The sequence below is a fragment of the Pongo abelii genome, chromosome 16 (genome assembly GCF_028885655.2).
Source record: "Pongo abelii isolate AG06213 chromosome 16, NHGRI_mPonAbe1-v2.0_pri, whole genome shotgun sequence".
NCBI classification, from domain to species: domain Eukaryota; kingdom Metazoa; phylum Chordata; class Mammalia; order Primates; family Hominidae; genus Pongo; species Pongo abelii.
This window is the reverse complement of record NC_072001.2, coordinates 19,952,027-19,977,185: the sequence shown is the minus strand read 5'-3', so window position 1 is coordinate 19,977,185 and position 25,159 is coordinate 19,952,027. Positions and strand designations below refer to the sequence as shown.

Below are 25,159 nucleotides of genomic sequence, written 5' to 3'. Positions count from 1 at the left end.
CAAGGAACAGTAAAGAGACCAGCAAACACCAGAAGCTGGGGCAGAGCCCTGAAGCAGCTTCTCCCTCACAGCCCCAGAAGGAACCACCCTTGATCTCAGCCTTCCAGCCACCAGAACCATGAGAATTTCTACTGTGTAAGCCCCCAAGTTTGTAGTACTTTATAACAGCAGTGACAGGAAATGAATCCACACACATCCACACCCACCCACCCACACGCACACCCAGACACGACAAGCTTGCGGCCCCCAGCGCAGACTCCCTGGGCCCTCGATCTCTCATTCCATACATGTCTGTCGTTCCGCTTTCCACTAACATTTGCAGCAGTCCACATAAAGTCTTGGCAGCTTCGCTCTGCATGATCTCAGCATGAACTCCAGCAGACAGACAAAGAGACTGCAGTAAGTTAACAGTGCTGGTAAACATCATTGCAGTGGGGTGAATGTTCCTTTCAGTTTCTTCGGCTTCTAAAAAAAAAATCAAAATAACAAATGATATTGGGAGCCCCAGCCTCTTGGATGGTCTTACCAAGCCCAGCCATGTGAAGCTTCACATGTCTTTTAGGAACAGCTAAGAAATGTCACGAAACCTCCTCCCACAACCTGGATCTCCACAGATAGGATCTAGCTTTCTTGGTGCACCCCTAAATTCTCACCTCTGCTTCCCTAGAAGTGATAAAGTGCTGACTAACTCCACATTACATGAAGAGTTCAGAGTCAGGGACCGCAGAGAAAAGGTAAAGGCAGGTAGAAGGTGGGGTGTGCTCCGGCGGGGGCTCTCACTGGAGGAGGAGGTGATGGACTGAGACTGCAGGGCAATTCCACCAGGCCTCGGCTCACTCGCTCAGATGCAGGCTCAGCACCAACCACATGAGACTCACTGGTGGTGCAGCTGCCCCCACCTGGCCACCACATTCTCAAAGAGGGGCGGGTGCACACATGAGAGGGAAATGCAGAAAGTCAGTTCTAGCCAGATTGTTGGATCCCACAGCCACTCCACACACCTGCATCGGAGGTGCCTCGGAGCTTATTTAAATTGCAGGCTCCGAGGACAGAGCGCCAGCTGCAGGTGCGTCCTGACATCCCATTCTAAGGCCCAGATGGCAGTGGTGGCAGCCAGCACCTGCACAGTTTGTGGGCTGCCTTGGACTAAATGCCTTCCTGAGTCACCCACCAGAGTCGTCCTCTGTGTCCGAGTCCTCTGCTGAGGGCTGTGCAGCGACTGGCAGCTCTGCCACCTTGAGGTCATATTTTCCTTCTTTCCCCATCCTGTAGGAGTTGGTGCTGTCCGTGTCCCACTGGACTCTTATCCACCCATCCTCTCCCAGCTCACCAATCACTCGGCCTAGGCCTGGAGGAGGCCCATCCTGAGAAAGCCAAAGGAAAGATCAGTTAGGAGGGTGCGTGCCCCGCCCTGGTCCTTCCATGGCTCCCAGCAGACCTGCCACACAGATGTCGCCATATGCCACCATGTCTGTCAGGGGCTGTCCCCAGAAACAGATTTCACCTCTCCTACAAAATGTGTGCTTGCATCATTTTAAATTAAATGGCATAAAATAACGTGATCATGCTGCTTTACCAAGGAAGTCGGGGAAATCTCATCTCAATGAGGATCCTCTAAGTCAATGCAGAGACAAGGCTTTGCAGCAAGTCCTGACCCCTCAGTCCCTCACAGGCCTTGCAAGAGCAGAAATCTGAAACAAGCACCAGCACCTCCACATTCCCTTTGCTTCAGTTTCCCACGGGCTCCAGGGGGAAGCTCTGTCTCTCACTTCTGCAGGAGAAAGCTGTTTCTAGAATGGATGCTGCTGTCTCCAGACACTGCTATTTCTAAGATGACTGTGACAAAGCCGGGGCTTACCAGCATGGCTGAGAAAAGCTAGACAGACCACGGGAAGGTGAACACTGCCCTAACTTAGCTAGGGCTGTGGTAAGTGACTTCCACCTGGGGGCACCTGGCAGAGATTTAGAAGAGGCCTGCGATGAGGGAAAATGGAGACATGGCCACAGGCCCATGAAGTATATCCCTAACTACTGGGTTCAGGGCACTTCACAGCACATGCCATCAGCTCACAGGGGCAGCACATGGGCTTCCTGCCTCAGAGCCTTCACTACACCAACTTTCAGAATGAGATTTACTCTCTTGCTCACTCTCACTCTTGTTCCAGTGACCCATCAAACTGAGCCTCATGCCAGTGAGTTTCCTGAAAAGAGCTGCCTCTTTTTCCAGACTTGATTCTTCTCAGATGCCATACTTATGATTCCCTACTTGTGTTCACTCCCTTCAGCTGCTTGGGAACCAACACCTGTGTCATCGATCAACCGACACATCCTGGATTATTCCAATTTCCACCCACCAATATCATACACACCTGTGCAGAAGATAACTAATGTGTGGCTAATGTGTTCCCATCAAATCTCTGAGTACCTGATCGCCCCATTTCCAGTCCACACCTCTCATGACCCTCGTTCCAATCTTCATCATGGCAGCCAGTTCTGGCCCTGAAACAGGGAGCTGCACAGGAGCCGTTTCCTTCCTTGTTTCTTCCAAAACTGTGGCAGAAGCACCTTGAGCAGAAGCATTCATATCTTCCTCAACATTGTCACAACTGGGGCCTGACAGAGCGTCAAAAACAATAGCTGAGCCAACAAGTAGCTGCAATGTCCCCTGAATACACACAAAACATTTAAAAAGTACTAATGAAGATCATAATTTTGAAGAATCCATACTATATGCTTTATCAATTAATATAATACTATCAATATTTTACTGATGTAGGATAAAAAGAAGACAAACTGAAGAACGAAATACATAAATAGGCTAAGAAGATATAAAAGATATTAAAATGCTCAGTAAAGCTACTTTCTCTACTTCTAGGAGTTACTCCCCTGAAAAAGCAAAATAACTGAGTTAGAAAGATACTCATCACATTTTTTACTAATAGAAAAACAAAGATAACTACCTAAATATCTAACAGTGGGAAACTAACAAACTTTAATCATGGTTCTGTGCAGAAGACAGCTAACAGCTGGCCCGAGATACAACCTCAGACAGGATTGCTGCAGGCTAGCCCTCGGCTGGAGTCTGGATCTCAGGAGGACTCCCCAACTCCCTAGGTGGGAGGTGTGGTTTGCTGTGCCTGAACTGTCTGTACAAACAATGTGTTCTGTGCTGAAACCTGTTTTCCTTGTTCTGGAACTTGGTACGTGCCAGGCAGGGGGTACCTGTGTGATCAGCCCCGATGGAAACTCTGGGCCTGGAGTCTCTACCCAGCTTCCTGGCAGACAGCACTTGACACGGCTCAGTGCCAGGGCAGTTAAGCTCGTCCTGTGTGGATCCTGTGGAAGCTTGTACCTGCTTTCCTCTGGACTTTACCCATGTCCTTTTTCATGATTTTGCTCTGTGTCCCTTCACTGTAATAAACTATAGCCCTGGGTACAACTACATGCTGAGTCTTGTGAGTCCTCCTGGCCAACCATCAAACCTGGAGACCCCTGACAGTTGGTGCCCTGGGTGGCTACAGAGTCATCCATAGCATGAAACAGAAGCTGAGCTGCTGTCACCTGAGAGAAGTAAAACTTACCAATGGATTTGAAAATAGGAGGCTAACCCTAGGAGAGTAGGCTAGATTTTTAACCCCCCTTTTCCCACTTGCTAAACTGAGAGGGGGTGGGAGTGCGGTTCTGCTAACTCCCTTGATTTTAGTTTCTCCTCCAGGTGGGAGGGGAGAAGATCCAAACAGTCCCAAAGGTGGGCTTGGGTGGACCAAAAAATGTAAAAAGTTTGTGTTTCTCTCTCTTCCAAGAGAGCAAAAAAGGATATTCAGTTCCCAGGGCTGGAGCAAAACTTTAGATAAACTAGTGGAGGAAATAGCCTTTCCTTTAGCCTAGCCGCTACTTTAGGGCCCCCAGGAAGGGGCCCCAAGGAAGGGACAGGAGTTGCATTCCAGGTGGATCTCCCAGTATCCCCTGGGCAGCTATACTGTTAACTCTGTAAAGACTGAATTTATTGCTAAGGGCTTGAATACATTTGCAGCCAAAACTGGGAGGAATTTTTTATTTTACATAGCTTTATGTTTTGTGGCTGTTACATGTGGATGTATACATTAAGCTGGTATAAAATATTATATGCTTATAATTTCTTAAATGATAAGAAGGATACCCTGATCAGGGCAAGCTGCAAATATAGACAGATATTCATGAGACACAACCTCCTTGCTTTTTGCAGCCAGTGGGCCAGATGAAATTTAAACACATGAATACTATCAACAGAACAAGTCCCCATACTTAATGATTTGTGCTGTGATTTTCATTATTGGAACCTCCGGGGAAAAAGAAGACAACATAAAAAGGCCATTTCTCGATGGAGATATGCTTTTGTAATTTTTAAATGCAACTTTTCGTTGTTAATGAGGCCTCAAGAAATGAGATGTAACTCTTACTAGATGATTCTTTTCAGCTGTAATACACATATTAAAATATATATTTAACACAACATATAAATACATAAATTAAAAAATAATTATATATATATACACACACACAGAGAGAGAGAGAGAGAGACAGACAGACTGACAGACAGATAGATAGAAAGATTCCCCCTGCCCCCAAGACAGGATTTCACTCTGTCGCCCAGGCTGGAGCCCAGGCTGGAGTGCAGTGGCTTGATCTCCGCTCACTGCAACCTGTGCCTCCCTGGCTCAAGCAATCCTCCCACCTCAGCCTCCCAGGTAGCTGGGACCACAGGCACACACCACTATGCCCAGCTAATTTTCATATTTTTTGTAGAGACAGGGTTTCGCTATGTTGCCCAAGTTGGTCTCAAACTCCTGAACTCAAGCAATCCACCCACCTCAGCCTCCCAAAGTGCTAGGATTACAGCCTGGCCTGATACATATTTTTGAATGGATTAATGTGAACTCTAAGACTGATGTGATTAAAAGAGCTTGGGAAAACCTTGCTTTTTCACTGTGACTTTGACAACTGGCCCTGCAGCATCTCAGTTTTAGCCAAAGAACACCACCATAAACCCATCAGATCTAATAGACATATACAGAACATCTCACCAAAAAGAGCAGAATACACAGTCTTCTCAAATATACCACAGAACACTCTCTTAGACTGAACAGACCATATGTTAGGCCACAAAGTCTCAAATTTAAACAGACTAAAATCATACAAATTACCTCTCCAACCAAAAGGAAATGATGAGAAATTAATAACAAAAGGAAAAGTGGAAAATTCACAAGTATATGAAAATTAAACAACACACGGTAAACAATCAGTGGGTCAAAGAAGAAATCACAAGGGAAATTAGAAAATACTATGAGATGAATGAAAACACAACATACCAAAACTTCTGTGCTGCGCCAAAAGCAGGGCTAAAAGGGGCAATTATACTATAAAAGTCTGCATTTACAAAAGATGATCTCAAATCAATAATTCTACATCTGGAAGAACAATAAGAACACAATAAAAACCAAAGTTAGGCCAGGTGTGGTGCCTCACACCTGTAATCCCAGCATTTTTGGGAGGCTGAGGCAGGTGGATAACTTGAGCCCAGGAGGTTGAGGCTGCAGTGAGCCATGACTGCGCCACTGTACTTCAGCCTCAGGGACAAAGTAAGACCCTGTCTCAAAACAAAGACAAAAACAAAAACAAAAAAATACAAAGCAGAAAGAAGGAAATGATAGAGATTAGAACAGCCAAAAATTAAATAGAGAATAGAAAAATAATCTACAAAACCAAAAGTTTGGTTTCTGGCAAGAACAAAAAATCTGAAAAGCTTTTGGTAAATTAAGAAAAAAAGAGGCCAGGCAAGGTGGCTCACGCCTGTAATCCCAGCACTTTAGGAAGCTGAGGTGGGCGGATAACGAGGTCAAGAGATCGAGACCATCCTGGTCAACATGGTGAAACCCTGTCTCCACTAAAAATACAAAAAAATTAGCCGGGCATGGTGGCAGGCACCTGTAATCCCAGCTACTTGGGAGGCTGAGGCAGGAGAATCACTTGAACCCGGGAGGCGGTGGTTGCAGTGAGCTGAGACTGTGCCACTGCACTCCAGCCTGGCAACAGAGCGAGACTCCGTCTCAAAAAAAAAAAAGAAAAAAAGAGAAAAGATGCAAATAACATCAGAAATGTAAGTGGAGACACTACTACCAACATAAAAATAAAAAAGAGTATAAAAGAACATTGTGAACAACTGTATGCCAACAAATAAAATAGCCTAGATAAAATGGTCACATTCCTAGAAACATACATTACCCAAACTGACTCAAGAAGAAATAGAAAATCTGAATAGACCTGTAACAAGTAAAGAGACTGAATCGGTAATTAAAAATCTTTCAGGCCAGGCACGGTGGCTCAAGCCTGTAATCCCAGCACTTTGGGAGGCCGAGGCAGGTGGATCACGAGGTCAGGAGATGGAGACCATCCTGGCTAACACGGTGAAACCCTGTCTCTACCAAAAATACAAAAAATTGGCTGGGCATGGTGGCAGGCACCTGTAGTCCCAGCTACTCGGGAGGCTGAGGCAGGAGAATGGCGTGAACCTGGGAGGCAGAGCTTGCAGTGAGCTGAGATCGCACCACTGCAGTCCAGCCTGAGCAACAGTGTGAGACTCTGTCTCAAAAAAAAAAAAAAAAAAAAAAAAAAAAAACTTTTCAACAAAGAAAAGCTTAGCTGGTCAACTCTACCAAACATTTAAAGCAGAATTGACACCAATCCTCAAACTCTTCTAAAAATAGAATATATGGGAACACTACCTAGTTCATTCTATGAGGCCATTATTACCCTAACTGTAAAACAATAAAATATTGCTGAAAGAAATTAAAGAGGACAGAAATAAATGGAAAGACATTCCACATTCAGAGAATGGATGTTAACATTGTTAAGATGGCACTATTCTCCAAAACAATCTACAGATTCAATCCCTAGCAAAAATCCCAATGGTCTTTTTTGCAGATATGGAAAAGCCAGCCTTGAAGTCCATATGAAAATGCAAGGGACCCAAAGTAGCCAAAATAATCTTGAGAAAGAAAACACACTTCTCAATTTTAAAACAGTACAAAACTACAATGTTTAAAACAGTGTGGTACCTGCATAATTATCAACATATAGAATGTGATAATGTAATTGAGAGTCCAGAAATAAACCTAAATATCTACAGCCAACTGATTTTTGCCAAGGGTACCGAGAACTTCAGGGAAAGAACAGTCCTCAACAAGTGGTATTGAAACAATCAGATCATCCAAAGAAAAAGGCCGGACTCTTACCTCACACTGTGTAAAAGAAATTACCTAAAAATGGACCAAAGATCTAAATATAAGAGCTAAAACTATAAAACTTACAGAAAAAAACATGAGATGAGGATAATCTTCATCAACCTTGTATTTGGAAATGGCTTTTTCCATCTATCAAAAGCATAGACGACAAAAGAGAAACAGATAAATGGAACTTCATCAAAATAAAAAACTTCTCTATCAAAGGAAATACAATCCAGAGAACAGGAGAAAATACCCTCAAATTATATATCTGATAAAGGTCTACAGATCTGTGAAAGTCTAGTATACACAAAATTTTTAAAGAGTCTGAGGACTGGTGTTAATTCTTCTTTAAATATTTGGCACACTTATATAGTGCATTTATTGGTACAACAAGAAGATGATGACAAATAACCCTATTTAAAAAGGAGAAAGGGGCTGGGTTCAGCGGCTCACGCCTGTTATCCCAGCACTTTGGGAGGCCAAGGCAGGCAGATCACCTGAGGTCAGGAGTTCCAGACCAGCCCGGCCAACATGGCGAAACCCCATCTCTACCAAAAATACAAAAATTGGCCCGGTGTGGTGGTGTGTGACTGTAATCCCAGCTACTTGGGAGGCTGAGGCACGAGAAGCGCTTGAACCCAGGAGGCAGAGGTTGCAGTGAGCCGAGATCGTGCCACTGCCCTCCAGCCTGGGCGACAGAGTGAGACTCCGTCTCAAAAAAATAAAATAAAAAATAGAGAAAGGGACTTGAATAGACACTTCTCCAAAGAAGATATACAAATGGCCAACAAGCACAAACATGTAAAGAAGCTCAATGTCATTCGTCATTAGTGAAATGCAAATCAAAATCACAATGAGATACCACTTCACACCCACTAGGATGGCCTTAATCCAAAAAAAAAAAAAACAAAAAAAAAGAAAACCACAAAAAATAGTGTTGGCAGGGAAGTAGAGAAACTGGAATCCTGCAATCCTGCCCACTGGTGGTGGGAATGTAAAAATGATACGGCACTGTGGAAAAGTTTGGTAGTTTCTTAGTAAGTTACACACAGTTGTACCATATGACCCTGTAATTCCAGTCCTAGGTGTATAATCAAAAGAACTAGAAACAAGTGTTCAAACAAGTATTTGTATATAAATGTTCCTAGCAGCACTATTCACCAAAGTCAAAAGGCAAAACCAACCCAAATGTCCATCAACAGATAAATGAATAAACAAAATGTTATTACATATTCATACAATGAAATCTTTTTCAGCCATAAAAATAAAGTACTGATATATACCAAATGAAATAACCCAGACACAAAGGCCACAAACGGTATGATTCCATTTATATGAAATATCCAGGATATGCAAATCCATAGACAGAGAAAGCAGATTTGTGACTATCAGGGGCTGGAGAGCAGGGTGAGTCACGACTGATGGCTAAATGGGGTGCATTTATAGTGATGAAAAAGTTCTACAACTAGACAGTGGTGATGACTCTAGAAAATTGTGAATATATTTAATGCCGCTGAATTGCGATGTTAAAATGCTACACTTCCTGCTATTTGTGTCTTACCATAATTTACAAAAAGCTTAAAAAAAAAAAAAAAAAGAAATCAAAGCAAAATCTTGACGTTTTCCCAAAGGCTCTCAAGCCGGTGCAGACCTACCAATCAGGCGCAGTGCCGTCTGAGCGAGGGCCAGCGTGCTGGAATTGAGCAGGAGGTCGACGTTGTTTGTGCCGTGCTGCAGGGTGAGCATGCTGAGCATCACCAGGAGGAAGCGGGCTTGCGGGATGGTCCCCAGGCTCGGTCCTGACACGTTCTCATTGGTGATGGTTTGCAGGGGAACCGGCTGGATACCTAATAAGCATTGACACCCACTGACATTTCTTGTGATGGATACAAGAATAAACGTAACGCAGAAAGCACGGGCTATTACTTTAAACATCTGACTAATAAGCATTGACACCCACTGACATTTCTTGTGCGTGGATACAAGAATAAACATAATGCAGAAAGCACGGGTGATTACTCTAAACTTCTGACTATTTTTCAGTGGTTTCCACAGAGTGGGCAGCTCTGTCATGCTGCACGATGGGCCTACCCCCTGCATTCTATGCACAGGTCGTTCCATCTGTCTACAGGACTTAGCATGTTGCTCTCTGAATACCCTGGTGCCCTATTCCATTCCTTCCATTTCAAATATAAAAGTTATGCCTCACTTTTCCTCCACAAAACCAATCCAATCAACTCTCTGTAGATGCTCAAACTATACAGGAAATAAATATTAATATAGGACACAGACACTTTAGGATATGTGGTGATACACATAAAAATGTAAAAATGTAAAAATGTTACACTAGAGTACTTCAACATTGTGTCTCCTGCTAAATTTTAAAGTTTTGTTTAAAATCTGAGAAAGCTGACAGCAGCATAGATTATACAAGTACAAAGTACAAACACAGTCTTCTCAAAAGCAAAAATTGGCATTTGCAAGTTTCCACAACATATAATTAAAGGCAAACTATAAAATAACATTGATGCAACTGTTGACTCACCAAACTCTTTAAATTTGGCACTGGCATCCATCAAAACATTTCGAATGTTCTGAACAGCCCAAGCATACAGCTTGCCAAAGGTGACTGCCAGCAGCATCCGATTAAAAGGTGGGATCAAATCAACATCCTTTAAACAATCAGTAAGAGGTTCCCTTTCAAATAAAGATAAAGAATTTGACTCGGGACACTGCCAGACTTCTAACTGTTACAGAACAACATTTTGTTGCCACAGCTTCCTTAATTAAGAAAAAAATATGCTAACGTTTTACCCTATATCGATTCCCTCAGGAATAAGTCTTTGCCATCCACAAAACATCGCATACTGCACAGATGGAAGTAAGAAATTCTTGCTCACCAGTTTTAAAATTGTATCTATCCCTTCCAGGCGAATCTCTGCTCTCTCCAACTGCAAAATATCAATGCATACAGTTAAGTGTTATGTATATTACCCAATGCAGAGATGCATTTCTCATCAAATGTTACCTGTTTTAGTAGACACTTTCTCATTTTTTCCACATCCACCAGTTCCGCCTTAAGGGCAAATTCAGCAATTGTACTGAGGAGTGGAGACTGCGGATAAAGACCCTGCACATTCTGCTTCAACCACTTGTATTTGTGAACACCTGTAACAGTACTCAACAGCAGCTGCCATTTGTCCTAACAAAGGAAAACCATTTTCATCATTTGTCTACCCTATTTAATATTAAACTGTGCTCTAAAAGTTATTCAAGTAAAATATAAATAATGCTCATAGGTTTAAATTGGTTAAAATGTTAAATTTCATCATTAATACATGGTTTTAAAACTATGCTATAAATATAAGTGAATTTATAATCTCTATACTAATATATGTTGGAACAGGCTAGCTTGGCATACAAAGTTAAGTTATGGTTCATTTTAATGGCCACAGGGCCCAGCACTGTTTCTGGAACAAAGAATATATTTAAGGAATGAATGGTGAATAATTAATGATACAATCTAGTACCAAAAATAAAAGGAAACCCTTCTCCAGCTACAGCTCTGACCAAGACATCATAAGTCAAGTTCATGAAGCATCACTGGGGCCATATTTCTAACAATCGCCCGTCCCTCCCTCTGGATGCTCAGGTACAGAGGTACGAGACTGTGGATTCCTTTGCTATGTGCTATGATTCTATTCAGCCAACCTCAGAATCACAGAAAATACTGCACCTTGGGTGATTTAATTGCAATGGGTCTCTCGTCCACATTTATTGGACTGTGAGGCAAAATGCAAGCTTCTTCTAAATCACTCCATTTCCAATTTTTTCTTCATCATCTATAGATTCTGGCTTCTTAGGAACTGTGTTTTAAAACATCATTCACTATAAAAATCATATACTTAAATATTAATTTTGAATTAAGAAATACTTAGATTTACATGAAGGACAAATATTTCATTCAAATAAACATCTGAACAACATTATAAATTGCAATGCTCAACAACAAGAGTGAAATGATCACCCTGGCAGAACAAAAAGACAAAGTGAGAGTGCGACGAGGGGAGAAGCCCCGAAGCAGGGGAAGCCTGGCAGCCAGCAAGCTCTTCCTCAAGTGCCAGAGTGAACATTTGAGTCTTTCAGGCCATGCAGTCTGTTGCAAATACTCAACTCTGCTGCTGCAGCACAAAAAGTAACCACAGACAAAACAATAGGTGTGGCTGTGCTCCCGTAAAACTCTATTTATGGTGCTACAATTTTAGCTTCATGTAGTTTTCATGTGTCAAAAATAATATACTTCTTTTAATTGTTAAAAAACAAATTCAAACTGGAAAAAAAAAAAAAGGTCTTAGTCCATGGGCAACACAAAGCAAGCAAGAGGTGGAATTTGGCCCACAGTTCCTGGCTTGTCCACCCTGGTCCAGTTCAGTGGTTCTGTTAGTGTGTAACTGAATCAATTGAATTCACTGTGATATGTGGAATTTCCTCCCTATATTTTATCTCTTTTAAAATTTTTGGTCTAAATCTCCTCAGCATATAATATAAAAAATAAGCAACATGATAATACACCTGGGCAGTAAAGAGCTAACATAGCAGGCCGGGGTTGCTCAGACCCTGCAAATTCCCAAGGAAGGTCTGTCCCTTCATGATTGGTCCTTCTTCTAGGAGCTGAGCTCTGAGCCCTTGGAACACCCGGCCTGATAAGTTTTTTGGTATACCTGACACCCAGGACCTCGTGGCAGTGGTCTGGCCAGGTAGTTTATGTTAATGATGTGACTTGCGAGGGACCACTTGTTTTTGCACTGGGGCACTGGAGTCTGAGTAATTGAGGTCAGTCACATGGGCACTGCCTGCATATGTGACTGGCCCCCAACAAAAACTCTAGACTCGAGGCTCAGGTGCGCTGGCCCGGTTAACATTTCTTCACACATGATGTGACACACTTGCTGGGAGAGCTAAGCACATCCACGTGACGCCACTGGGGAGAGACACTAAAGCTTGGGCCTAGTTTCCTCTGGACTTCCCTCCATTCACCCTTCCCTTTGCTAATTTTAATCTGTACCATTCTTGCGGTAAAAAAAAAAAAAAAAAAACACAGCTGTGAGTTTAACAGCTCTTCTGGGTCCTTTTAGTGAATCATCAAGCCTGAGAGAAGGCTCAGGGATCCCTGACACAGCAACAGGAATATTAATCACTTAATCTTTTCAAGTTACTTAATTTCCAAAAAAAAGAAAACCAGCTTGAAACAGCACACAATAAATCTATAAACCCACAAGAAACTCTAAAAGTGACAGTGTGGGCTCAGCACCCACGGATATGAGATGGCAAATGGTGGAGTCTCTCTCCCTCATGCTGAGACAGCCTGTCACCTGGGCCCGGGCTGAGTTCCTGCGTGCCTGGGTTAAAGGAACTGCAGCAGTGTGACTGCTGTTACTTCCTGATCCAGAGCACCCCTCGGATTCAGACAGGCTGTTATGGTGTAGGGTTTGTTCAGGAACAATCAAATTAGGATGGCTTCTAACACACTTTAGTCTTTCATAAGCTTATTGTTCAAAACACCCATCAGAAACTCAGTAATTAATACTGTTCAATAAGCAGGTTTGTGAGTAAATCAGTATAAGTCTTAAGAATATGATCAGAGGCCAGGCGCGGTGGCTCACGCCTGTAATCCCAGCACTTTGGGAGGCCGAGGCAGGCAGATCACGAGGTCAGGAGATCAAGACCATCTTGGCCAACATGGTGAAACCCTGTCTCTACTAAAATACAAAAATTAGCCAGGCGTGGTGGCACGTGCCTGTAATCCCAGCTACTTGGAAGGCTGAGGCAGGGGAATCATTTGAACCCGTGAGGCGGAGGTTGCAGTGAGCTGAGATCGCGCCACTGCACTTCAGCCTGGCGATAGAGCAAGACTCCGTCTCAAAGAAAAAAAAAAGGATATAATCAGAAATTTCTGTAGTTTATTTATAATCACAAGTGACTAAATTCTAAGCATTTTTATTCAAATTTGGATTTAATGCAAAAAGATTTTTCTGTGCCCTTACACAGCTACTTCCAGGAAAATGTCAGTAACTCTTTTAGCTTCCCTTTATAATTCTCCATGTATCAGAATACTCAATATTTCCAAACAAAAAACATTTCTTTAGAAGAATGGCAATAAAGTTAAATGTTCCCATTATATCTCATTACCAGGATAACTAATAAAATAAAAACACTTCCTTGTTCCCATCAATTTAGTAAAGATTATTTACATTTTCAACATCAATTTACTAGTAATCAAATCATACCACACTCAATTCCTAAACTGCCTCATTGTCTGATCGCTTGGAAAAATAAGCGAGATTTCTGTATTTAATCATAACTATACATAAAAATGATGGCAGCAGGTAGAAATGTCACATGGAATTAACAGTAGAGAAACTTCACTCTGAAATCACAGGTCCAGCGCGGCAGGGTGAAGCACATGCTTTAATAGTATCTTCTGTCCTTTTACATTCTTACCTCTCTTTTTCCCTCATTCTCGAATTATCTTCTAAGCTATCCTCCTCCAACAGGGCAAAGAACTTAACGATTTAAACTTAGACATTATAGAGAGGTCATTACAAACACCAGGTCTCAGTTCATTAAAGAGGAATCTCAAACGTTCCATGACAGGAGCACAGACCTCCTTGTAAGAACGGCCCTGTTCTTGATGAGTCTGCAAAGTTAACCAGGAAAAGACAACTTTAACAACAAATATTTCAGCAACTGTCTGCAAAGCACAGAATAAAAAGAATTAAAATCTATCACCTTAATAAGCGAACATTTTGCTTGGCAGACAACTCTACAAACATCCACCACTGACTTAGGCAACGTTCTGTGCTTTACTTGCTCAATACCAAGTGCACCTGCATGAACTAAAGATAATGCCACATGACCTGCAAAAAGACATTTAAAAGAAGGGCAGGGAAGGAATGAATATGTACTGCAGGTTAGTCGAGGGATCTGCAGTGTAGCTAAAGTACACAGATATTGAGCTCCTTACCTAAATCTTCATGTTTCGAGAGGCAACATAACAGCAAGCGACCGACCTCTTCCACGGGATGCTCGGGGGGAAACATGATCAGTGTGGTCAAATGGCACTGCCTACAGTACCTTTCTATTTGACACAAAAAGTCCTGCAACAGAAACAGCTGGAGGTAACTTCAGGGCCACCCAGTGAGTCTTCACAAATTTTAAACATGCCACAGCTTCTGGTGCACTTGCAATCAGTAATGCTTCTGAAGCCTCGCTAGCATGTTAACACCATCAGGTTCTCACCTCAAAACCCTCCAAATAATACATGAAACAAAGTCTTGCTATGTTAACCAAAGAGCACATAAGTATTCCCATATCAAAGTCCCCAGATAAACAAAAGCACTGAGGTGGCAGTGGGGGCAGGCCTAGCTCACCTTCACGTTGTGATCCTGAATGTTATTGTCTGCAATGGCTTGCAGAAATGCCTGCGAATGGTCCCCCAGGGCCTGTCTGTGGGAGCAGGGTCGAGATTTGCTGGCAGGTGTGCCCACTGGGAGCTGCAGTGGTCCTCATCTTTCTCCTCGTTGTAGCTGTAGTGGATCTGGCTGGTCTGCAGGCCTCCAGAGAAGATGGATGACTGAAGCCATTCTAGAAAATGCACATGCAGACATGAAACAGAAACTCAAGTGCACAACTCAAAATAAATGCTAAAAAAAAAAAAAAATGCTCAACTAAACACTCAATTTAGAAGGTGAAATTCAGCATCATTCATATGAAAGAGCTCCACCTAACATGTTTACACAGCTTGACTTATAATTCCTCTATCTACGTGAACACACTTTCTGGTGATTCCACACACCTCAGGCATGGCATCAGAACTCAGGATCATAGTTCCAGTCCAACATTCTCTGGATACCTGTGCTCTGCCTGCAGCTGCCTGGTTCCACATATGCCACGTGAAGACTGAGTTGCACATTCTAACAGGGAGGGCAGCAAAGGGCACCACTGACACAATTAATCACAGGATTTCGAGTCTGAAACTATGTGCAACGGATGACTATGGGGGTACCAGGGAGACTGGAAGACAGACCACCGCTATTCTGAGGGTCAGTAAGGGACTTGTGGAAGCAACAACTGAGCTAAGATGAGGAATAAGACCCAGACGCTGAGTATCCAGGCAGGGAACAGCACCTCTGAAGGGTCTCTACAAAGAATTACATCCTCAGGGTAAGCTACGTATTCCTAGAGCCCTTATAAAGGAACAAAAAGGAGAAAATATTTAACAAACACACAATCTTTAATGAAGGATAGATCCTTGGAGATGGGAGGGCCGATGGACTGGAAAGGAGACCTGTGCGTGGTGCAAGGCACGGGATCGGCCAGTGCGAATGTTAATTACAACTGCTTATGGCAACTTGAGGGAGTGCACCACTACAGATCTCTAGTAACGATCTGTGTTATCAAATACTGCTCCAAATCCAAGCAATCAAAGCGGGCATGCACTTAGTGTTCTTTTACTGGACATTTAGATTTTAGAGCACTCAGGAGCATTCCCCAACCCACCACATTCGTTCTTCTGAAACACTAATCCAATGCCGACTCTCTCTGGCCCTCTCTCTTTAAGCACAGGACAGCCCCTCCTTACTGTTGCAAGATAAGCCTCTGAGCCTCCTGTGGATCGGACCCACCTGCCAGGGCCCATGGCACCCTCTGCCCTGGAGCTCGCCAGCCCTGCCCTCCTTGCCAATTTAAACAAAGCCCATCTTCTGGCAAGCAATGAGCCTTGAGGAGGAGGGAGGGAAGCAGACACCTCACAGGACACCACAGGCAGCCCAGCACTGCACAAAGGTCCACCCAACAGGGGGCTGTGTGGACACCAAGATCCTCCTTCCCCGCAAGCCTCTGCCACACCCACTCTCGCAAGCAGCAGGAAAGCCCTGCTCCTCTCAGCAGTGCCCTTGACACTCCTGTGTTTTCTGCCCAGAATGCTCCCTCACACAATTTCAGGACTGCTGCCAATGTGAAGCCTTTCTTCTCCCAGAATCACGTATGAACGTCTCCATTTCACCATTCACCACCTTGTAACGTGACCTGCTTAGAATGCTGGCTCATCAGACAAGCAGCAGCTGAAAGCAGAGGTGTGTCCTATCCATCACTGCATCCTGAACACCTCGCATGGTAACGGCACCAGAAAGCAGAGGCGTGTCCTATCCATCATTGCATCCTGAACACCTCGCATGGTAACAGCACCAGAAAGCAGAGGCGTGTCCTATCCATCACTGCATCCTGAACACCTCACATGGTAACGGCACCAGAAAGCAGAGGCATGTCCTATCCATCACTGCATCCTGTACACTTCGCATGGCAACGGCACCAGGCAACTGCTCAACAGAAGCTGCTCACACGGACGGACAGACAGACAGATGGGAAATGCACAACTACATGAAGGAAAATGTAAACCCATCTTAGGAGACAGGAAGAAGCTTATTATTTTAGGTGGTTACAAAGGCTGCCATCCTGAACTATAACTGACTTGAGCCTGGTCTGGTAAAAACGCAGTCCTCAAGTAGAATGCTGTTCCCTGAGAGGACAGCTGATCCACATTCTGTGCAATTTCTGGGCACGCAGGCAGAAAAAAGGCATGCTGAGCCCATCAGGCAGAGGCTGCAATACGTGAGAACACCACAGGGTAGACGGGTAGACATTCCTGCACACTTTTTAGCTTCCTCTGCAGCAACAGACCATGAGGGCAAATGACAGCCACTCACAGCTGTTTCTACCTGATTCAGTCTCACTATCCTTATTATTATTATTTTTATCATCATCAACTGTGTTGAATCCTCCTCTCTTTTTTTTTTATTGAGATGGAGTCTCGCTCTTGTCACCCAGGCTGGGGTGCAATGGCGCGATCTCGGCTCACTGCAACCTCCGTCTCCTGGGTTCAAGCAATTCTCCTACCTCAGCCTCCCGAGTAACTGGGATTACAGGCACCTGTCACCACGCCCAGCTAATTTTTGCATTTTTAGTAGACATGGGGTTTCACCACATTGGCCAGGCTGGTCGCAAACTCTTGACCTCAAGCAATCCACATGTCTCAGCCTCCCAAAGTGCTGGGATTACAGGCAGGAACCACTGTGCCTGGCCCTCTCCCATTCTTAATGGCACTTACAGTTCAAAAAAAATAATCTGCTGATCAGCAAAAAGCAAAAATTTTCTTACTGGCACATTCAATCTTGACAGGAGACAGCGGTGTGCTCATTGCTAAACAGGAAGCATGTAATCCGAGAAGCAGGCCCACATTCCTCTCTGTGTGTATCAGAGGTGAAGAGAGACTCCCCAGATCTGGTATGGTGACAACTTCTTGGTGAGGCTGGAAAAATAAATTCCATCATCAATCTAAGGAAACAGAATTAATTAAAAACATAAAACCAAAAGGACAGCTCTGTCCTGCAACTGTACCGCCATGTGAGCCCAGGGGTGCTCTGGGCATTCTGCCTCTCCATCGTGTAATGAGTTGATGCTGCTGTGCCCAAGTAACAGCAGATACCACATAAACCCACATGCCCAATAAAGCAGGCAGCAACCGCACAGCCCTACTGCAGAAAAACTAAAGCACAGATACGTGATTTGGCTAGAATATTCCTTAGGAATCAGTTTCCAAAGTGACTGTACACCACGCTTCAGAAAGTATAATGAATTGTTACATGCACAAAGAACACACTGGGCAACAAAACTATGACAAGTATTCGATGACAAGTATTAGTGGACTGTGACCACACATGTAGAGGAAATGAAATTTATTCTAACAAAAATCTGAAAAAAGCAAGAGTTCAACTTTTCCAGTCACAGAAGATATTTACAGCAAAGTTAATTCTCCCCTTCATAAAATGCTTTAAGCCCTGCCCTAATGGCATTTAATACATTTTATTACTTGTGGATACCTAGAAAGCTAATCCCAATATATAAATTCTATGTGTTTGTGAATACATAGTAAGGACAAATTTCTATTGTAAAGAATTACACTTGTACATAGTTCTTCCCAAAAAATACATACCTCAAGATAATAAGCCATTCCAAATTTCTACATAAGACCAAAGTTTAACCTCTTTTCTTGTGGAACACTGTCTATATTTCTCACAATTGATCATTTAAAAAACAATCTTTCAAGACCAGTACATCACAGATCTCAACAAGAATAAATGTAAATTCATTTATGACAAAACTTCTAAAGGATCTTTATATTTATCTCTAATGCCCCCCAACAGACTCAGATATCAGTACTTCTAGATCCAAATATTCCTATCACAAACACACAGAGGGTATCCCCTGCTATCCTCTGCATCACTCAAGGCATACAGCCTCACCTCCAAATATAGGCCAACACAAAACGCGTGCATGGATTCCCGAGTGTCTTCAAACTGCAAAGCAGCTTCCAAAGCTACCACTGGGTCTTCCCCTGCAAACTGAGCTGAAACAAAAAGGGAAAAAGCAACATAAGTTCAATTCAGCTTGCCTGGAGAGCTATAGGAGAAATAGTGAGTAGGAAATAAGTTAGGTGCTTAACTCAAAAGTGAGGGTTTCCAGAGTATAATGACCTCCCACTGTCTCCCAGGGTTGCCTGGGCCAACTCAGAACTTGAAATGAGTTCCAAGTATTAAAACAAAAATGCATAATGAAAGGAAATTCTTCAAATGTGCTCAATTTGTTGATAAGACAGACACCAAAGCCACCGATACATTAAAGTATGCGGGGGCTGGCACAAAACTAAAGAAATCATTTATAAGCCAAATACTCTGCTTAGAATGATACAGGCTGTTAACTTTTAACCAGGAAATAAGAAGTGTAATCTTACCAAGAATACTATTTCCTGTTAACGACTGTGTCTGGAAGTCCTTTATATCACACACTTTCCCGTCAATCACAGTCCAGAAGCCTCCATCTTTATTATGGTTCTCCAAATCAGCTTTGCGTATAAGTGTCACTTCCTCATTATTTCTACAGTTCTGACCTGTAAAAAATGACTCTGTATATACAGAAACCAGAATCAGTCCATCGATCAATCAATAGGTAAAATGAAAAGAACTGTGTGAAAGAACTACAGCAGAAATAAAAAAATCCACAATCACAATGGGAGAAATACATATCTAGCTCTGAAACTAATACCACACATACAAATTCTATTAAATATAGAATGCTTTAAAAAAAATCTAGGCAGCATGAGTATCAAATTGGGCCATGCCAGGCCACAGAGCAAATCTCAACAGATTTCAAAGAAATAAAGTTACAGAGCATGTGTGCTGACTACAATGCAGTTAAATTAGAAATAGGTTTTCAAAAATTCATTCAAAATAAAATAAAAATGACTGTATACACAGAAAATAAAAATATTCATCCACATATTTGAAAATTATAAAATACACTCATAAGTAACCCAAAATTCTAAGAAAAAATGACTATGAAAATTAGAAAATGTGTTCAATTAATAATCAAAATACTGCAGATCATAATTGGTGACATACAACTAAATGCATGCTTGAGGGCATTTATGCCTTTAAATGTGTATATTAGAGGGAAAAAGCTAAAAAAGAAAAGAAACACCAAATCAATAAAAGTCTATTAGTTCATAAAAATACTCAAAAAAAGAAAACCTGAGTGGTGGTCACCTATGCAAGTGCTAGGATACCAACTCAATATTATGAAAAATAGTTAAAGGGAGGTGGCAGTTCAAGAAGTCAAGCTTAGACTATGTCCTTCCTGTACACATTGTACCTCCTGCTAACCAGACAGCAGAGGGCAAGGTTGGTGGGGATTTTATAGAGGACACGCAACACATGAATTCCCTGGTCTAGCTTCACAGAACTAAAGCGGGAGCCACCAAGCACTACAGGCCTCCTGAGCCAACAGAAAGCATGCAGCATGACTCCAGACATAACACCGCCCTAATGAGCCTGAATTCAAATCCAACCAAACCTCTAGATCTAACCAGCAGATTAATGGAACTAACAGAAGAACATGTTGGTCTAGAATAAGAGAATGCAATCAACCAAATTCAGAAAATGTGAAGTTCTCCAAAATAACCAACCTGCTTCTTTGAAAAAGAAAACGGTATGATCAGAGACAGGGAGAGGAGGGCCTGGAGCCATGCTGTTTGGGGAAAGAGACTGGAAGCATATATTAAGCAATGCCAATATGCAGAACATGCTCAGGTCCTAATTCAAAATTACCATCTAAAAAAGGCATTTTTGAGATAGTCCAGGAAAATGTAACATGGACAGCATGTTAGATTAAGGAATCACTGTTAATCTTATAAAACAGGATAATGATATTGTAGGGTTTTTTTTTTTAAAATCCTTATCATTAAGAGGTAAAATGCCTTAAAATATTTTAAAGACAGAGTTATGCTTTAAAATAATCCAATCAGGCAGGTGCGGTGGCTCACACCTGTAATCCCAGCACTTTGGGAGGCCGAGGCGGGCAGATCATGAAGTCAGGAGATCGAGACCATCCTGGCTAACACAGTGAAACCCCATCTCGTACCACGCCGTATTACCTCATTTAACAGATATGATGAAGCAACTGAACAGGCTATTTTTCCATTTCCATTGCATTTCAACAGAGCCCACTAAAAAGTAGTATAAATGGCCCTTAAATACTAATATATTTTAAAACGCTCAAACTATATCGAAGTCACCACTTTCTGCCTTAGCAGGCAAAATCCCAAAAGCCCACACACAAGGCTGGGAGGCCAGCAGCCCTATCGGTGGTGAGAGAAATCAAGACGTACAGGAGCAATCTGGTGACAACCAGCCCACACTAGATGCATCCCCACCTGTGCATGTGCACAGGCACACATGCGTGCACACATGGAGGTCACATGTTCCAGGTCAGGCCTTGCAGAACTATTTGTGTTTTTTGTTATTGTTGTTGTTGTTGTTGTTTGAGATGGAGTTTCACTCTTTTTGCCCAGCCTGGAGTGCAGTGGCACGATCTCGGCTCACTGCAACCTCTGCCTCCCAGGTTCAAGCGATTCTCCTGCCTCACCCTCCCGAGTAGCTGGGATTACAGGCATGAGCCACCATGCCCCGCTAACTTTTGTATTTTTTAGTAGAGACGGGGTTTCTCCAAGTTGGCCCGGCTGATCTCAAACTCCCAACCTCAGGTGATCCACCCACCTTGGCCTCCCAAAGTGCTGGGATTACAGGCATGAGCCACCACACCCGACCCTCAGCACTATTTGTATAGCAACACTGTGGCAATAAGCCCAAGTGTCCACCAATAAGAGACTCACTAAAGAAAGATACATAAAAGACACATCCATACACTGAAGACTAAGCTGCTTTATAAACACAAAGAGCGACACTCTGATAAAATACTCCAGTATATATGGTTAGTAAAAAAAAACAAGCAACAGAAGTAATGCAACATGCTACCACTAGCGTACTCATTCCAGAGAACAAGGAGGTTACAGAGGAGACTGAAAAGTCAGAGGCAGCAGGTGGGAAATGGGTGGAAGGCGTGGGCGGGGAAGCGACAGCGTGTCTCTGCCTAGGTTTGATTTTTGAACCACGTGACTGTATTCCTTTTTTTTTTTTAATGACTGTAAAACAAAATAAATGCTCTTCATACTAGAAATAAAATGTTAGCAAAATCTGCATTCAAAACTAGGATTACTGTTCTACACTGACAAAGTTCACTACCATTAGCAAAAGCAGTTTTCTCATTGACATAATGAGATACAACAGCGTGCATGAGGTCCTCAGCGGGCCTGCACCCTACAGGTGCTCCACACGTGCAAATCACTACTATTACCATTACTATTACATAACAGATATAATATATAATTATACTGTGACTGCTATAACCAGCATTACATACTAACACAGCCCACGTTCAGAGTATGAAGAAGGCTGTGGAACCCCCTGCAGAAGGTGGGAGGGCCTGGGACTGTGGATAAAGGGGAGCTCTCTGGGACTGTGCCACCTGAACCTGGAACCTGGGCCCCCAGGTTGGGTCCCCAGGCCTGTGTGCCTCAGCTTGCTCATCATTCACTCTCAACACGGATAACACCTTCAACTGCAAACATGTTTAAAAACCACAGGCCAGCTCCCCCTACCAATATCAGAAAAAGCAAGTCTCCACACAGGCCCAGGATGAGAACCTACAAGTGGTACTAGCTACAAAACACATGGAGAACAGGGTTCTTCCACACACACCTTATGAGATGTTGGAGAGCTATACGGCAAAGGCAACTACAGGGTGTAGCCAGATGGTCTAAAAGGGCCGTGACAACAACCGCCATTTGTTGCAGATCAATGGCAAGCTCGTTGTCTTGTGGAAGGGTGAGGTACCTCAGGAAACTCTCACTGGGGCTCAGAGGGCCAGACAAAAGCTAGAAAGGAAAAGTCAACAAACATTCAGAAATAGTGGGAAAAATTAAAGTAACACAGTTAGCCTTTACCCACTCTTTATATGTTGGTATTGACTCATTTGACCCATCAAATGACAATGCTGATGATACAGTTATACTATACAGCTATGTATTTGTGCAGCATATAAACTGTGTAAATGTCTAAATTTGCAGTATACATGTACACAACATTGACTGTGCGTGTATACATTTATGATACCACAGGTAAGTTGAATCCACACAGATTACTAACATGAGCAAACCACCCTACAGGCCTAGGACCCCTGGAGAAAGGCAGAAGCACCTCTGTGGGAACCCAGCACAGCATCTCAAGCTGGCCTTGAAATCTAAAACCAAAACCTTTATTTTAATCTAAACATTGCCCACTCTGGAGAACGCCGACTTTCATTTGCAAATTAAATCATAGTTCTAATTCTTCTAAAGGCAGAAGAGTCCTATTATCATTAGCTTAAAGACTGCCAAATAATAGAAAAATTAAACCAAAGCATGATATTGAAATGCCTAAGACTTTCCCAAAAAGATGCAAAATCCAACTTGTACTTGACCTGTAAAGACCAGCAGTCCTGGAGGTTTAGGCCCAGGGCCCCACACGCCTGCTCCTCCCCCAGCTCGGCGTCCACACCTCTTAAGGGGGGAGCTGGAACTAAACAGAGTGACAGCTCAAGTGATATGCCCTTCACAGAGCCCAGTACATAGGAAGGACCAACAAAGCAGGCCGCTCTTTTCGTCATTCTTTTCTGGTATTGATTTAAAAGTGCGTGTTTCAAGCTTGGTTCTGTGCTGACAAGGAAGTCGGTGCTCACTGATCCGAGTCTTCTCCACAAACAAGTGACCTCCTATACCTGTCTAATCTGACTCACTGCTGTTACCACCAAACACACACATGCCAGAGAAAAACACTGCCAGGGACACACACGCTGGTCTTGCAAGAAAAATAAGTAGACTCAAGTGCCACCTACACACAAAGTTCCATCATGACACTCATGTACATGTCGCCGTTGGAGTGAGGCATATCCTTCCTGCAAATGATGCTCTGGAACCTTTGCAGCAAGGGCAAAAGTGGGGCACTGGTGCCCTGGGCAGAACGCTCACTGTCAGTCTCCCGTGCCCCGCTGTCCCACAGCTGAAGCAACAACAGGATGGCAGACAACATTTGGCTAAAGGAGAAAACATATTTATTCCTTGTAAAAACAGATTAACTTCTTTTCTTCATGGTTGATCAAAAGTAAAAGCAAACAGCTAGATAGAAGTGAAGCAATACTTGGGATATTAAAGGAATTGAAAGTAAAGCCGTGGTAATTAAATCACTGAATTGACACCGAGACTTTAGCATAAGACATTGCCTTCTGCTGATAGGAAAGACCAGTTAAGAAGCTCAAAGAGCACGTTTACATGGAACTTCTAGGATCTTAAATTCATGGAATAAAAATAATTAAATGAGAAAAACTGAAAGAAAAAAAAAAGAACAGTTCCCAGGCTAGAAAACTGAGCATAAAAGAGGAAGAGAAGAAAAGGTAAAGAGAGAGCGAGCTCTGGGACATGGTTCTCTGGTTACAGAGCACCACATCTGCTGCAGTCACACACGATTTAGTGAAATGCACACAACGCAACAGGTATTTGGACACAGAGGTGCTTCCCCAAAGCATTTCCAGTCTGCGGCAGCCCTCACCTCAACGTGCCTCTCTGCACAGCCAGCTCCAGCAGGATGGCCAGGGCCAAGTGCTGGTCCTGCAGGGGGATGCTTCTGGCCCTTTCGTGCCTGGTGTTCCATGAACATCCCTGAAATGAAAGCAGTGGATGCAGGAACAAAGCGACCTCCAGAAAGACAGTATGCTTACAATCACACTTAACATGTTTACTACACACTCCCTCCCAAGGAAGGATATATTTTTAATATTTAGAATCAAGTTTCTGAGACTTGCTACTCAAATTTTTCAGAGATTTTTAAAGTATACAATTAACTTACAGAAATGTATTTTATTTAAAGTGTTCATTCAGATACTATATTACAGTAGATGACATACTCCAAGTGTGTGAAGCATGAAATAATTTATCTCATTATCCAAAACATAAGCAGAAGAATAGCTATCTTTTCCAGTTTCAATGATGTGTAAGACTATACCAGTATCAACCTCCTCCTACAGAATTAGAGAACCAATTTCTAAAACCACCTGAGGATCTGGAGGCAAAATGTCTACACTAATTTCTATCTCTGATCAAAGATTATCTGGTTGCTTACTCCATACCCAGCTCTCCAGAATTGACTTGGCCCTATATACAGGTGCAGGAGTTTCATCTTTTTTCTCTTTGTCATCCAGATCTTCTTTCTTTGTTCCACTTGATTCGACACTATCATCTGCAGAATTAAAATTTTTTTAATCTGTAATCGCTTTTCAGAATGCCATACCATTAGTCTCTGCAAATGTCCCTCCCCAAAAAGTTACAACACACATCATTAACTGTATGTTTGACA

General features: G+C 42.8%; 1 long non-coding RNA gene and 1 pseudogene across 2 annotated transcripts in view; both read right to left on the bottom strand.

Annotated features, from left to right (window-relative positions):
* Window positions 1-19,280, bottom strand: part of LOC129050379 (putative HERC2-like protein 3) — a 32,613-nt pseudogene extending 13,333 nt beyond the window's left edge.
* A 5,283-nt stretch (window positions 19,281-24,563) lies between these two features.
* Window positions 24,564-25,159, bottom strand: part of LOC129050399 (uncharacterized) — a 38,112-nt gene continuing 37,516 nt past the window's right edge. For both annotated transcript variants that reach the window (XR_010137371.1, XR_008513987.2), the window contains one exon: window positions 24,564-25,042. This is a non-coding gene — a long non-coding RNA (uncharacterized LOC129050399). The remainder of the gene's footprint in view (window positions 25,043-25,159) is intronic.